The following is a 14,154-nucleotide window of genomic DNA, read 5'->3' on the forward strand; positions in this document are numbered from 1 at the left end:
CCACGCAGGGCTGATGTCGAGTCTCGTGATTTGCATAATTTTCTGGCAACCACTGGGAAGCATCTTCGAACGGGAGCACGGATGACTTGGACGACGGAGCTGAATAACGTTTTCGACGGACCTCCTCGTTCTCCCTCAGCGCGCCTGTTGATCGTTTTATGAAAATTTCATGACACGGCCATCGTGATGGGATGGGTCGTTCGACCTCCTCGTAATACCTCTTCGCTCTGTACGCGTTATAATATTCGATCTGGGCTAGAGAGGGTTCATTACGAAAATCGCCGAGGGCGATTGCCGCAATCGTGCGCGCCTTTTCGATTATATCGATATAGGATGGGCCTGTGTAAGGTATAAATCGCTCGGGAAACATCTGTCCTCCGGCGTAGAAATTCCAGCCTCCTTCCGTTCCCTCAAAAATATTGCCCTTCTCCCATGACCACTCGGTAGGACCGGTAAATTAATAGCCGTTTGGTTCGTTAAACGGCGTTAAATCCGAGGGTGTTCGCTGTCGAACCTCTTATTCGAACCTTGTAACGAGTTATCGGGGCCCATTTCGAATCGAGCAGCTGTCTCTCGAAAATGTAAATGTGCCTGGTATTTATTGTTTCCACTCCCTTTTTCTTCTTCCCCGCCTTCTTCTTCTTTTTTCTTCGTCCAAGGGTTCGTGACCATCGAAGAGAGACCACATGCAGAAATTTTCCTTTTCTCTGAAAACTCTCTCCCTTCGTTATTTTTATTCATTAGAAATAAGAACTGTCCATGTTGAAAGGATATGCGTCGTAATTAAGACAACATTAGTAATTAATAATTTTCGTTATTAGAATTCTCTCCCGTCTCCCAATTTCACGAAAAAAGATGAAAAATATTAAAAGCTTCAACTTAACTGAATCGAGTTTAATTCGATGGTCAGAGAGTGCATTCTATTCTCCAGCTGTCAAATCGAAGAAGGAAAATCCCTTAGGAACAGGTGATAGACCAGGGACCAACAGGTAGGAATCCGAGTCCATCGGTGCGGGTCAAGAAATGCATAAATTAAAGTAGGGGCGCGCGCTAAAGGGTCCACTTCCCTGGCTGAGAACCTGTAATTTATTCTCGACGACTACGTCGTCGTTCAACGAGGCTAAGAGGACTATTCATTAAGACGAGCCAGCGTCTGCTTAAAGCGAGAACCGTTCTCATCTTGGTTTTACCGATTTCGCGGCTCTCGATTTGGGGCTAGTCTTTTCTTTTTTTCTTTTTTTTTGTTTCTTTTCCTTGGTTCCCTAAGTTTTTTAACTCTCGATAATTTCGTTTGACTTGGAAGTTACACGATTCCTGTGTCTGGATTGGGTTAGGCGAAATAAACTGTTGCTAAACTTTCTGATATATATATATATCATACTTACGAACCTGTTGGCTCATTTGATGGTCGGAAACTGCTTCAGTGCGGAATTAAAAATTTATAAAATGTGATTAATTTTTGTTAACTCTTTTGATTTGACTTTAACAATTTCGATTTTGACAATTAAATTTAGAATTTATAGTCTACAACCAAAGAAGAAAGTGCTGTTTATTAACAGTATTTGCTGCTAATCATTAATTGCCTATTAATTTGTACATTTTGATAAAATCATATACCGTTACCATAAATTTACTGAAATTTGTACTAAACAATAGTTTAAAAAACTATATATTTTCGAGATATTTTGATAGAACACTCATAATAGCTAGCTCGATAGACCAATCGTATAATTCACTTCACATTGACTATCAGTAATGTATCTTAATTTAAAAATTAGTACGAAATAATTACATATTGGCCAGAAAGCATATGAATCAAATCGGCCTATGGGATTATGAGGGTTAATTCTAGTAAATGCAAAATCTGTTTCTGATAAAAACGTAACAGTGTATTGTAAAGCAAACAGGCTCGGAGAATTATTACGTTTAAAATATCCATAATAATCCATGTGACAAATTAATTCGTTTTTTTTTCTTTTTTTTACTTGATCAATTGAAATAAAGAAATACATGCATATGTTTGATGAAATATGCGTACAAAGACCATTTATCTTCGAGGTATAAGGCATTGTAGTCTATCTATGATTATTTATGGATCTCCACAAAGGAAGAGGAATTCATCGTATCAATCATACGATGTATCTATCGGTGTCAGAACGATAAACAGAAAGGTTGTCTAAAGATGAAAGAATGCTATGAGATAATCTATGTAGCCTACCTTTAGAGATTAGGTCTAAGGAGATGGGTTCAGCTGTTTCTAAAAATGAACGGTAGATATTTCGAACATCTATTGTAGAACGAAGTTTTGTGTTGTCCGACTAAATGGAACCTCTTGTTACTTTGGGACGAATAATTTTTATATTCAGTATTTTTATTAAGTATTATTCTTAGTTAAGTATGTTGTTATTCAGTATTTTTATTTACCTTCATGTATACTAAGTGTCTTTAGAACTTGGCATAACCGTTTTTAAAGCTATACGTTTTAACTTTTTAATACTTATTATTATCGCGTCGTAATATTTTACCATAATATGCCATTTTTGTGCCAACAAGCGATCTATTTATAATAATTGCCCCTATTTATTTAGAGTAGGGGAAAAGGTGAAAAGAAAATATTAGAAAAATTGTGACAAATAATTGGACCTAATTTTCGTTTTCTTTTTTTTTTTCTTTTTCTTGTAAGAAAATATTAGAAAAATTGTGACAGACAATTGGACCTAATTTTCGTTTTCTTTTTTTTTTCTTTTTCTTGTAAGGAAAAGAAATTCCAATTACAAAAGCTTAACTAGGGAAAGGTGTAATAGAGCGAATATTCCAAATGGATGAAACCTGCGATCTGTTTAACCAGGAAATATCAATAACGGATACCGATCCGTTGGTGTTTTTACACGAATAACAAACAATCCCGATTTCGTGCAAAGTGTCCAATGATATTAACGTTTAATCAGTTAGTGTATACGCTAGATCTAGGGTAATTGCTATACTGGAGCATTTATAACATCGCGTTCTTTCGGTTTCGTGTACACAACGTACGTGGCTCATGCATATTCGCGTTTTAGCGATAAGCAATAACGAGCACCTTTAATTTCGCTATGGATTCGAATAAAGCGAGATAGAAAGGTATTTTCAATTCATAACGACTGTGTTTTCATTTGCATCGTTCTGTTACGTTGTAAGAGTAATAATTAGTTTCTAAATTGCAATTATGTTACGAGTGCAGTACGAGTTGCTGCTCTCCCGATGGAGATCTCGCGAATTTAAAGGGAATTTAATTTCTTTCTTTCACGTTTTGTTCCAATTCATATTGTGATGTCATCGTGAGGTAACAGATTTTAAATTAAAGTGATTAAATGAATATCTAAAATCTTGCATAAATTATAAATTCAGATCAATAACTCTTGTATATCTGCTAAAACATTTATTTAATCTTTAAATCGAAATGAAATACTTTTACCTTAATTCGTGCTCGCAATGCGCAACACATTTTATATAATTTAAATGGATTTTATAATCCGTTATAATTCATATCTCTAAATAATCTTCTATCTGTTCAAATGTGAAAAATCAAGAAACTCATAGCACATCACGCATCCATTATACCTACATTAAATTGTAATTTTCCAGTTTACAATTTTATGAAAATTTTGCATTTTCCTACAAAACTTTACAACTTTTCTTTCTTTTAAATACAAAGAAATATATTAGACAAATTACACTGTTCAACAAATTTTTATTTTTTTTCCGATTTTGTAAACTTCGGTACAATTTTTGCACAATTTTTCGAACTATACACGAGCCTGCAAACCGTTTTTTCTTCAATGTTACTCAATGCCGGCGGGTAATGGTCGCGCGCATTTAGCGGTTTCGTTATACCGAATGGCATGCGAGGCAACCGCTAATGTTGAGTACCACTGCCACCGCAGCGTGTGTTGTCAAACTGTTTCATCTTTTTATTGGAATCAGAACATAATTTTCTAGTTTTTCTTGATGCTCTCGTTAGCAAAGATATCTGTTCTATCGCGTGTTGTAGCTAGATTTTGTGCTGAATTTTTTAAATAAACTGAAAAATATAAGCAAAAAATGCATTTTATGTGTTATTTTAACTTTTATCATTATTTAAACATATTCAAATGTTTATAATGCAATGACAATACGATATTGTAAAAGCACATAATGCTTGCAAAATTGAAAATTTGCAATCTTTTCTTTTAAATTGATTTTTTCGAAAGCTATAGGTTCTAGGAAAAAACGGTTTAGAGATTTGTGTTTAACTCGCAAAAGTGTTCTAAGAAGCAAAATTTCTTTACGTATAATAGAAATATTATATATAATAAAATATTAAAAATATTAAAAATTAAATATTACATATAACAAAAATAAACCATCGAAATTTACGCAAAAATAGTTAAAAAAGTAAATATAATAATCTTTGAACAGAATCCGCCTCATCTTTGTAAATTTTGTCATATTAATTCGAAAGAATTTCAAAGACTATGTACTCATGTGACAACAGAAGACGCTGAGAAAGCATAACCTTCGAGTAAATTAAATAACTCACGAGTGCCTCGCGTGTCGCATCAATTTGCATCCCGTTATTATTCCAACGGAACGATCAACTTCCGAACAACAATGTTACAAGTTCACGGACCATTAAGCGAGCAAATGAATTTTACGTACAAAGCGCGTCGTATCGCGTATACGTAGAATTTTACCCATCCCGACAACCTAGTTCGAAGTTAGTCGTCGCTTAATGACTTTTCTTTTGACGCGGCAAGAAAATGGAGCGTGTTGTGGATTATCACTCTCGTTCCGCCAAAAATTGCGCTTAATGACTTTTACCGCCGCCTCTGTGGCGACGAAGATACCCGAATACGAGCCCAAAGCATCTATTTCCTCCTTTATATTCGCTGCTGGTCAAAGATTTTCACTTTTACGATGTTATATACCAAAAAATAATTTTACATACAATACATATTTTTTATACTGCGAGACTTTATATACGTAGAACTCACGTAAAAAGCGTTATATACGTAAGAAACACTCCTCCCTTATAAGTATTAGGATTCCTGCTGATCTCATGCAATACATTTGTGATAAAGTATACCAAGTTTGCGATAATCTTTCGTAGGATTTTAGTTGACTAAAAATAACCTTTTTATAGAGTATACAAAGATTTGTTATACGCAGTGAACGTGTTAAAGAGTATTCGATGACACTCGAGACGTGTAGGATGAATAGGGATCTTGTATAAATTGAGATTGCTGCCTACAAAAATTAGAACCATTCATTGCTCACATAGACAGATGCTTATTTGTCACTAGAAGAGGCATGAAATGCGGTCATGGAGCATAATGATTCCTCCAATTTGGTAAATTGAGCCGACTGCGTTTCTTTTATATTTGTGGAGCTGAAACTCGAAGTTTTTTTTAGAACGAGAGAGAAAGAAGCTTATGAGGACAAAGAAAATAAAAAATTTTCGAGGACGTCACGATTGTACCGTGTGATTAATAAACTGCGAATATTTACGTAAATTAATATCTTTGCGAATTATAACAATGAAAGAGATGAAATCTAAATAGAATAGGATTTGTACACATGTTGCCAAACCAGATCTTGATTATTGTACGTTGTAAAATATTCTACGTTCTTATAATTTCATATCTAAACTAATTCTTCAATTTATGGAGATATTCTATTTACGTCGAGAGCTCATCCGGGCAATGCGTCCGCTTTGACAAAGTGTTAGACATCGATTTCTTTACTTTAAATTGACATCGCAGTAATAGGTAAACGATACTGTATCTAGGACAAGTTAATGGAATAATCTGCTGAAAAATGTCTAAATTTTCTTACAATTAAATACAGAAACTCTTCACATTATCCAAAAAAATTCCATAAAATAAAGTAAATAAATTCTCCGTGTCTTAATCTTCATCCTTGTTACCTACATAATGGAAATGATAATATATTTTAGCTCCTATTCTTTAAACAAATCTGTCAATATATTGTATAATCATCGTGTCCCAGAAACTAGTCCGAATAAAAAAATTCTTGTCGTTCGAACAAGAAACACGTCGATCTATTACTGAAACGTCGATAAAGCGAAAATAATACGCTCACAGAGATCCAAGGTGTATTAGAAGTAAAAAGTGAATTAACTCTAAAAGTTCTACAAAACACAGAAAAATAATTTTTCCGACAACTTTTTCTTCCACTATTCACTTTATAAAAAATATCATTTACCATTTATTTTATCTTGAATCTACGTTTCTGATTGTATCTCAGGACCACCCTATCGTAAAAACCAAGCTCAACAGGACAGAAAACTTGTTATCGTTCCAACGAGAAGCCAGTCGGTCTCTTGAAATCGGTATCGAAATTGGTATATGCACCAACGATAAAGGAAAGTTGGATATAGTGTTCAGAGCGCGAAAAGCCTGTAGCTCGTGTAGCTCGTAGCCATCGCTGCGGGGTGTAGCCTGCACCACCCTGCGGTTAGCCAAGAGCTGGTATGAGTTTGGCTCATCTTCAGTTCAGTTTCGGAGCCACCAAGGCTGGAACGAGATGAGTTGGAAACGGAAAAGAGTGGAGGGGATCCCTGTAAATTGAATGACTTGCCCCGTTATATGTTGCCCTTACCGGTTTTCTTTGCTTTATACCATTCTCAGAAATTGGCCAGAACCCGCGCTCAGATTCCATTATAGACAAGAAGTCAACGCACAACCTAGCCAGCTCGTTCGATGCCATTTCCGTATGTATTATGCATGGCCCAGACAAATTTCGTTATCCGTGGGCAGATAAGAAAACGCCGTCATTTATTATTTATTTTCCCTCTATCGGTAAACGGGAAAAATCCCCGATCCGGTCGCGACTACTGAATATTTTAAGGTGCTTTTCATGGGGAAAAATGGGAACTAAAGAGGACAACTATAACACAAAATACAAATTATTAGACATATCTGGAAGCTTTGATTATGTGAAAAGCCATTATTCGTTCGTTCGTGGATCCGTTCTTAATGCGTCGATTGAAAATTGAAAACGAGACCTTTTGTCCCGAGGGCTTATGACACTTTTAACCGGTTTCGTTATATCAGTTCGCTGAAATCAACCGCTCGAAATTGATCGCTCTTTAAGCGCGATTTAGACGAACGATTTCCCGGCAATTTTATTCGTTTTTAATTGAAATTTTAACGCCGAGAATTAAAAGGGGATAGAAAGTCGCTTTGATACGAAAAATGGCAAATTTTTGGTGTATTTAAAGATCACAAAGGGAAAGTACGATGACCATTTTTTTTGTGTTAGGAGAGAAATTTTTATATTCGATATACTGTCAATCAAACATGTATTATCAAAATCCATTCCCTGTTTGATTTTAAGGTTGAATGTATTCTTTCATTGTTCTTTTGCTTTATAAAAGACAAAAGTCCTTAAAATGGATATTTACCTTAAAAACTTTTTTCATCGTCAACAAATTAATCTCTATCGTGTATTGATGTCTGTGGTATTGGTTTCGAATTAATAATAAAATCATCCAAATATATAATGTTAATAATATTTATCGTATTCGATACTAAAAGCATCAACGTACATAGAATGGAAATTTGATCTGTACTTTTCCAATAGAAAGATAGAAAATTTCTGATTAACAAGTTGAGTGCCGCGCTATTTTTGTCCGATTTTTAGCTCAACCTACCTGCACCGCTAATGGTAATCTATCACTCTATCACTTGGTTTACATGCGCTGAAAACATGGGTGGTTTGAACCGAAAGTTCAGCGTGGCCTATATATGTACACCCCACGCAATACTAAACGTATTAAAAACAAAACTTGGTCGAATCGAATCAAATAATATGAACCACTTTTTAAATCGTAAAATAGAGACTGGCAGTTGTGTTTTTAAATGTAGGAGGATCTTATTAAGATACCGTCTCAAGATGTTGTTAAACCACGTAAATGTGCCAAAACTATCGTACGTCTCCACGGTGGAGCCAAGTTTTATAAGCTATTCTAAGCAATCTGATGTTTGCCCGAAGTTACGAATTGTATCATGCGAACTCGACAACTGTAACAGCTAAGTTTCGCCACTCAGGTCTCGGTACAGTAACGGTCCAGTCTTTTTGCAAAACTTGCTCAAGAAAGGTCTTATCTTTGGCAAATAGCGCGCCCAGCAGAGTCGTTGTAATTAAACTTGTTATTAACGTACTCCTTTGGCAACATTAATGGAAAGAAATACTTCGCTTATTCCCCTAAAATAAGTATGACGTTCGATTTGATATACATAGCTTGATCTACAAATAAGAAATTGAAACTCAATGACGTAGCGTGATATAAGATAACGTTTCGATTATATAAATTATATTTGTACTGCGGATGTTTATGCAATATCATATTTTTATGAACGTAACTAAATAAGTGTAACTTCAATAGAGATTTAGCGCACTCACTCGATATTATAACAACTTCTTTATTCTACACGTGTTATATATTTTTGCATATTATGTACATTCGATGCATTTTCGTACTTTTCCATAAATTTTCCATAAATGCATAAACATCCTTAGTCTAGTAAGTTCATCTAAACGCAATAATGAGATATCATAGAACACAACAGAACGCGTTCAAAAGGTATCTCAGAGAGCAACAACTAAAATAAACTAATCGAACGAAGCAATAAAACGCTATAAGGAGGTACCTACTCCGTCGTTGAAAGCCATGTAATACGGACCTAATTTCACGGAAGCGACCAACACAAATATTTTCCCCAGGCAAGGATCGTTTCGGCTAATACAGCAGCCCTTCACCCTTATCGTCCTCTGCTCGTAGACAAGTGTTGTTTATCAGACTGATGTCACTTATAGCGATGGCCAGAAAGCCCGAATTTCGAGGTAATCACGCTCCCCTTGATCCGGGCTTCGCGGGCACCCATCGGTTTCACCCTCGTCTTCACGACTTTCGTCGTCTTCCTCCATCCCCTGCGAAGACATCCTCGCTTCGTGGAAAATCCGCTGTCTGGTCCAGCTACGACTCGATAGCTAGGACGAGAACGAAAAAGAGGAGCGAGAGAAAAAACCAGCGACTGATTTCCCGGAGAAAATAACGCTCGACCTGCCATACGGGATATTACATACTGCGGATGTTAACGTTCACCCCTGTTATATTTTTGTTCTCTCTTCTTTTTCCCCCTTTTTTTTCTTTCTCTTTTGCTTTTTTCTTTTTTTCTTTTTTTGCTGCCGCGAGGTCGCGGGTCCTAGGAGAGGGAGCAGAAACAGAGAACGGGGGACATATAGCTCTGTCAGATAGCGGAATGCTGTAAATCTGTGCATTATACATGACAGCGAGATCAGCGCCATTTGTTATTCCGGGTTAGAGAGAAAGGGGGTGCAGGGCGCAGAAAAGGGGACGTGAAAAATTACTGGCACGACCAGCACTTACCGAAACGAGACGTTTTCGGATTCGTTGGTTGGAACACTTGCCAGGGGACTAGTTACGGAATTGAAATTATCGACAATGGCCACGCGTTAATGTTACGTGCTGGTGGTCGTCGACGGTGATCTCGCGACCGCGTTCCTACGAAATGCTCCTTTTGTGAAACGCGATTCCTTTTGTCCACGCCATCCTGCAACGCCGAGTGAATCAAAGTGTTTGAACGCCCGTGGTTAGATCTTTGTGTTGGCCTCTCTAGTCTTTTTTCTTTTCTTTTTTTATTTATTCAATGGGTCAATGCTGGGGGGCTGATCGTTTCGATGTAAACGTTGAATCAAATTCCGTAGGAATGGATTCCTTTGGTCCATTTTAAACGCCTCGATCAGCTTTCGAGGTTTTGGGATTCGATATTATGGTAATGGTATTATAATTCGTAATTTTAATAACTTTAGTATCTGGACACTGTACAACTATTACTTTGTCGCACTGTGATTCTGACGTATTCACATATTATGATTTTGATACATTTTTACGATGAGGAAAGAAAATGTTTAATCACAAATTGCATTAACGCATATGGTCTACTTGGGAAGAGTATAATTTTATTTTACTGAAATTGTATTTTACTGAAATAAACGATAATGTTTCGAAACTGTAGTTAAAATATACACAGAATTCGTTTGATGCATTAATAAATTCAAAATATATTCATATATTTATGATAATAATTCAATATTTCACATATTCTATTAAACTTTGTTTTCAGAGTACTTGGTTCCATTATTCCGTCATTATTGTAGTTTATTATGCGACTCTACATTGTAGGTTAAAAATAACGGCAATTCACTACTTCTGAAGAGTTGGTAGAAGACTAGTCAGAAAATATTCATCGAATCAATGAAATGGCTCTGGACTTGAAGTTGTAGGCTGGGTTGAAGTAACTTTCAAAGTTAGAAACCTTTGCGATATTACTAACAATAAGAAGATTTACAATGGATGCAAAACAACCAGTTTGTGTATATTTCCAAGTATCTTGAAAATAGACATCGTGGAAAAAAGATTAAGCATTTTCCTAGTTTAGAAAATTGATTTGAAAAGTTAAAAAATTTATTATAATTAATAATTATATCACAATAAATATCTCATTCTATAAAAGAAAATGAATGATGATCGGAATGAATAAATATTTCTATTTATTTCGATTTACTGTTTAACCGCAAGCATAATAAAGATATAAATGTACAAATAGACGTTCGTTGATTTAATTAAACTCGCATAATTAGTTTTAGATCATCGTTGTTTCCCAGCATCCAGCGAATTCGGTCTTGGAAAGTAAATATTCGATAATTCTCGTGCAATTTCCGTAGTTATCTCATTCCATAACTATTTATCACTCTCAAGCGTTCGTAATCAAATTAAAAGCGTTCTACCAGCAAAATTCAGATTAAAAGCTGCTCGTTGGCTCGATTAGGCGTCAGGCGTCCCTGACATCTGCTGATCGCCATTATTTCCCAACGCCAAACTTACATCAATAACTTCTCGAAATTCAACCACGTAACGCATTACCATCCCAAGGCTTCCATAATTTTGGTACTTCTCTCGTTTTCGTATACGCCACGCTTTTCATTTTTAATTTAATCCTTGACTTTCCAACTTCTCAATCGCAAAGTGTTTTCTATAGTTCCCCGCGGTTAAAGTACACATTAGAGCATGTTTATTCCGGCGTTAAAAATGTTTTCAACGTAAATGTAAATGCCGGTGACCGCAGGTTGACTTGATTAAAAGCGAATCGCGACTCGAGAAATATTCAGAGACACTGTCAGAAGAACCCGCTTAACCGCGCGTCCTCGAGGAAACTCAAATCGTTCTATCGCTAAAAGACTACCTCTGAAAAAAAGAAAAAGAAAAAACTGGCCGAGCAATTCGAGCAAATTTCGCGTTCGGTTTTCCCAGTTATTCCCCGATGATGAGTACTCGAACGAACAACTTTACTGCTCTATGTTCGCCATGCACACGCCCGCGTTCACACACTGTCGAGATAATAAAAACGACCGGTCGAATAAAGTTTTTATCGGCTTGTTAATTTTCGAAGCGGCCGCGGCAACGAGGCTCACGCGATTCGCTTTTGAAACTATTCCTCGCTGCTTATCATTGTTCCTTTCGCGCCGTATTCCCCACGAGGGACTAATGTTATTTATTCTGCAATGCATGGAAAAAAGTTAATACACAAATGCTTCGCTATTCTGCGTAAATACCAATATACATATGTACATACATACACACACGTGTACGATGTATTATACACGACGGAGTAGCCGGACGCAACAGTGGACGGGCAAAATCTGAACACGAATTGAACATGCAGGTGTCCGTAAATAAACTCGTTGCATCGAGTTTGTTGCGGCGAACCGTTGGAACGTGAAGGGTGGTTACGCTTTCGCGGCTTGTTCGCCCGCTACAAAGCCTCGCCCGTGGACCGGGGCTTTTTATTTCGCGAAACTGTTTAGCCCGGTCCCAACGCCTCCGGTTGGGGAATATCGTTTACATAATTACAACGGCCAACCAGCGAGCGCGCCAACCGGAAGAGCCGCTCTTCCACAGCGTGCGTGTATGTATTATATTGCGGACCAGTATGCAATAACGAAAGGAGGAAAGGTTATTTTAAGTCCAACAACTTACGCGCAACCATTAAAGGTTATAGGTCTCTATTCAATATTAAAGCACTGGCTCTCGTGGTATGGTAGACAACGTTCCTATTACACAATAGCAAAGAACAACAATCACATCGGAAGGTGGACGTTGCTGAGGATGGGACGGAAGTTAGCGAGTTGTGATTCAAACATAAGCAATCGTGGGAAAACGTCTTTATCCGAGGGAAAGTATAGGAAAGCGGCGACTATGGTTATAGAAAGTTGAGTGGTCGCGTAACTCGAAACTTTCGCGGACTTAGGGTACGATTCTAAGGTTCTTTTAGTTCCCGTATGCGACTATGTATACGTGTGGTGAGCTGGCCTTCTGGCATTGGACCAATGACATGTTGTTGAATTCATTTTATAAAGGGAGAGACAGGCCAGCCAGTTTCTACGTGGACTGTTTCCAATAGGCGCGATTCGATCGTTGGTGGATAAAAAAAAAAAAGGAAAATTGATTCGATGTTTAGCATATTGAGAATGCTCGACGTGCTTCGAATGGATAAAATGGCGGAGGCGTTGGTTATAACCGGCCTGTAGTACTTCGTGCTATTTTTTCCCTTTTTTTTCATGTAGTTGGTCAAGCTGTTTAAGTGTCTCTGGACGCTATTATCTCGTTGATGGCAGCGGGGGAAATACACGGAATGGCAATGAGAATGAGAAATTCATGAGCAAAAGTCGAATGTGTACTTATATATAATTTAATAACTCTATAAACGTGCATACCATGATATTGATTTGCTGATGGTAATCAATATTAAGATACCGTTGTGCCGATCCCATTTTCCTTCGTTTACGTTACGGTACTACCTATTTTATTACAGTACCATGACTCCGTTTATACGCTCTCTCTCACACACGCACACACATAACACTCTCACTTCATCTCTCTTTCTCTCTCTCTTTCTCTCTGTATACACATAAGCTGGATTTCTATTACTTTTCTTAGAATTTGCGCCTGTAATTTGTGAACCGTATCTCGGGTAATTTGAATCAGCGCTGGAACGAAGCACGATCTCTTCATCTTACAAAGAGCATAATTTTCTCTCGCGCAGCATGTCCCTGAAAGTAAGGACAAAACAACGTTAGATATATTTAAAACACCGATTTAAAATGATTAAAAATACAAGAAATTATTCAGTTCCTTTTTTATTTTCATTTATTTGTATATTTTTCTCTGTATTAAACGCAGTCAGTTTTGTGTAAAATGTTCTCCGGCAACAGATCTGCAAAACTGTCGGCTACACGCGTTGTCAATCCCACGCAGTGTCATGAACTGTTTTCTATATATAAACACTCTGTTAATGTAGATGTTTTTAATAAAATGATATTATAAATCAAAGAAAAATTCACAAAGCTTTTAACACGATTTTTGGCAAGAATAACATTTTTTGCATTATTCTCTTTTCCTTTTTCATTTCACACCTATATAGATACATTATACGATAACATTTCCTAATTAAACCTTCATTGTTTCATAAATTGCGGGCGTTTATTTTGATATTACCATTTGTATGAGATTTTTTGCATGTTTCTCTGAATATTCATTTCAAATGGGGTAGTTACGTTACGGTCTACAAGCTGCAACATAATATGTGAGACTCATTTGGAAATTGTATCTGGCACTTGAAAACAATCATTTTTGCTTTCCAGTAACTCGCGTCCGCTTATCTGTGGCAGCAGGTGTTCCAAATGACCACCATGTATTTTAACAAGTCTTATTCTTTTAACATATCCAGCTGTTACTAGAATTTGCTGGCAGCCTTGTTTAATTCGTTACAAGACTCCCTCCTGATTATTAATGAAAGCTGTTGCAGATAACGCGTCTAAAATAGGGTCAACGACTAAAATTCTGCTGAATTATTTCCTACAAAATAACTGAATAACAAAATTATAGAAATTTGTAAATGTTTAATATCTTTAATATTTAAAATTTGCTAATAATTTTCTATCAGTCATTCGCTTTATATCTCCTTTAAGGGGTCTTTGAGAAATATTTATATTCAGATTGATTTTATCTCATTAATTGGTTGAAAATAT

The 14,154-nt window shown here is 36.5% G+C and overlaps 1 protein-coding gene across 1 annotated transcript in view; it reads left to right on the plus strand.

The window, feature by feature from the left end:
• The window catches only part of LOC100644205 (carboxypeptidase N subunit 2), a 36,718-nt gene that overhangs the window by 11,865 nt on the left and 10,699 nt on the right, over positions 1-14,154 (plus strand). The window lies entirely within an intron of this gene.

This window comes from Bombus terrestris, chromosome 3 (genome assembly GCF_910591885.1).
Source record: "Bombus terrestris chromosome 3, iyBomTerr1.2, whole genome shotgun sequence".
In the NCBI taxonomy this organism is placed as follows: domain Eukaryota; kingdom Metazoa; phylum Arthropoda; class Insecta; order Hymenoptera; family Apidae; genus Bombus; species Bombus terrestris.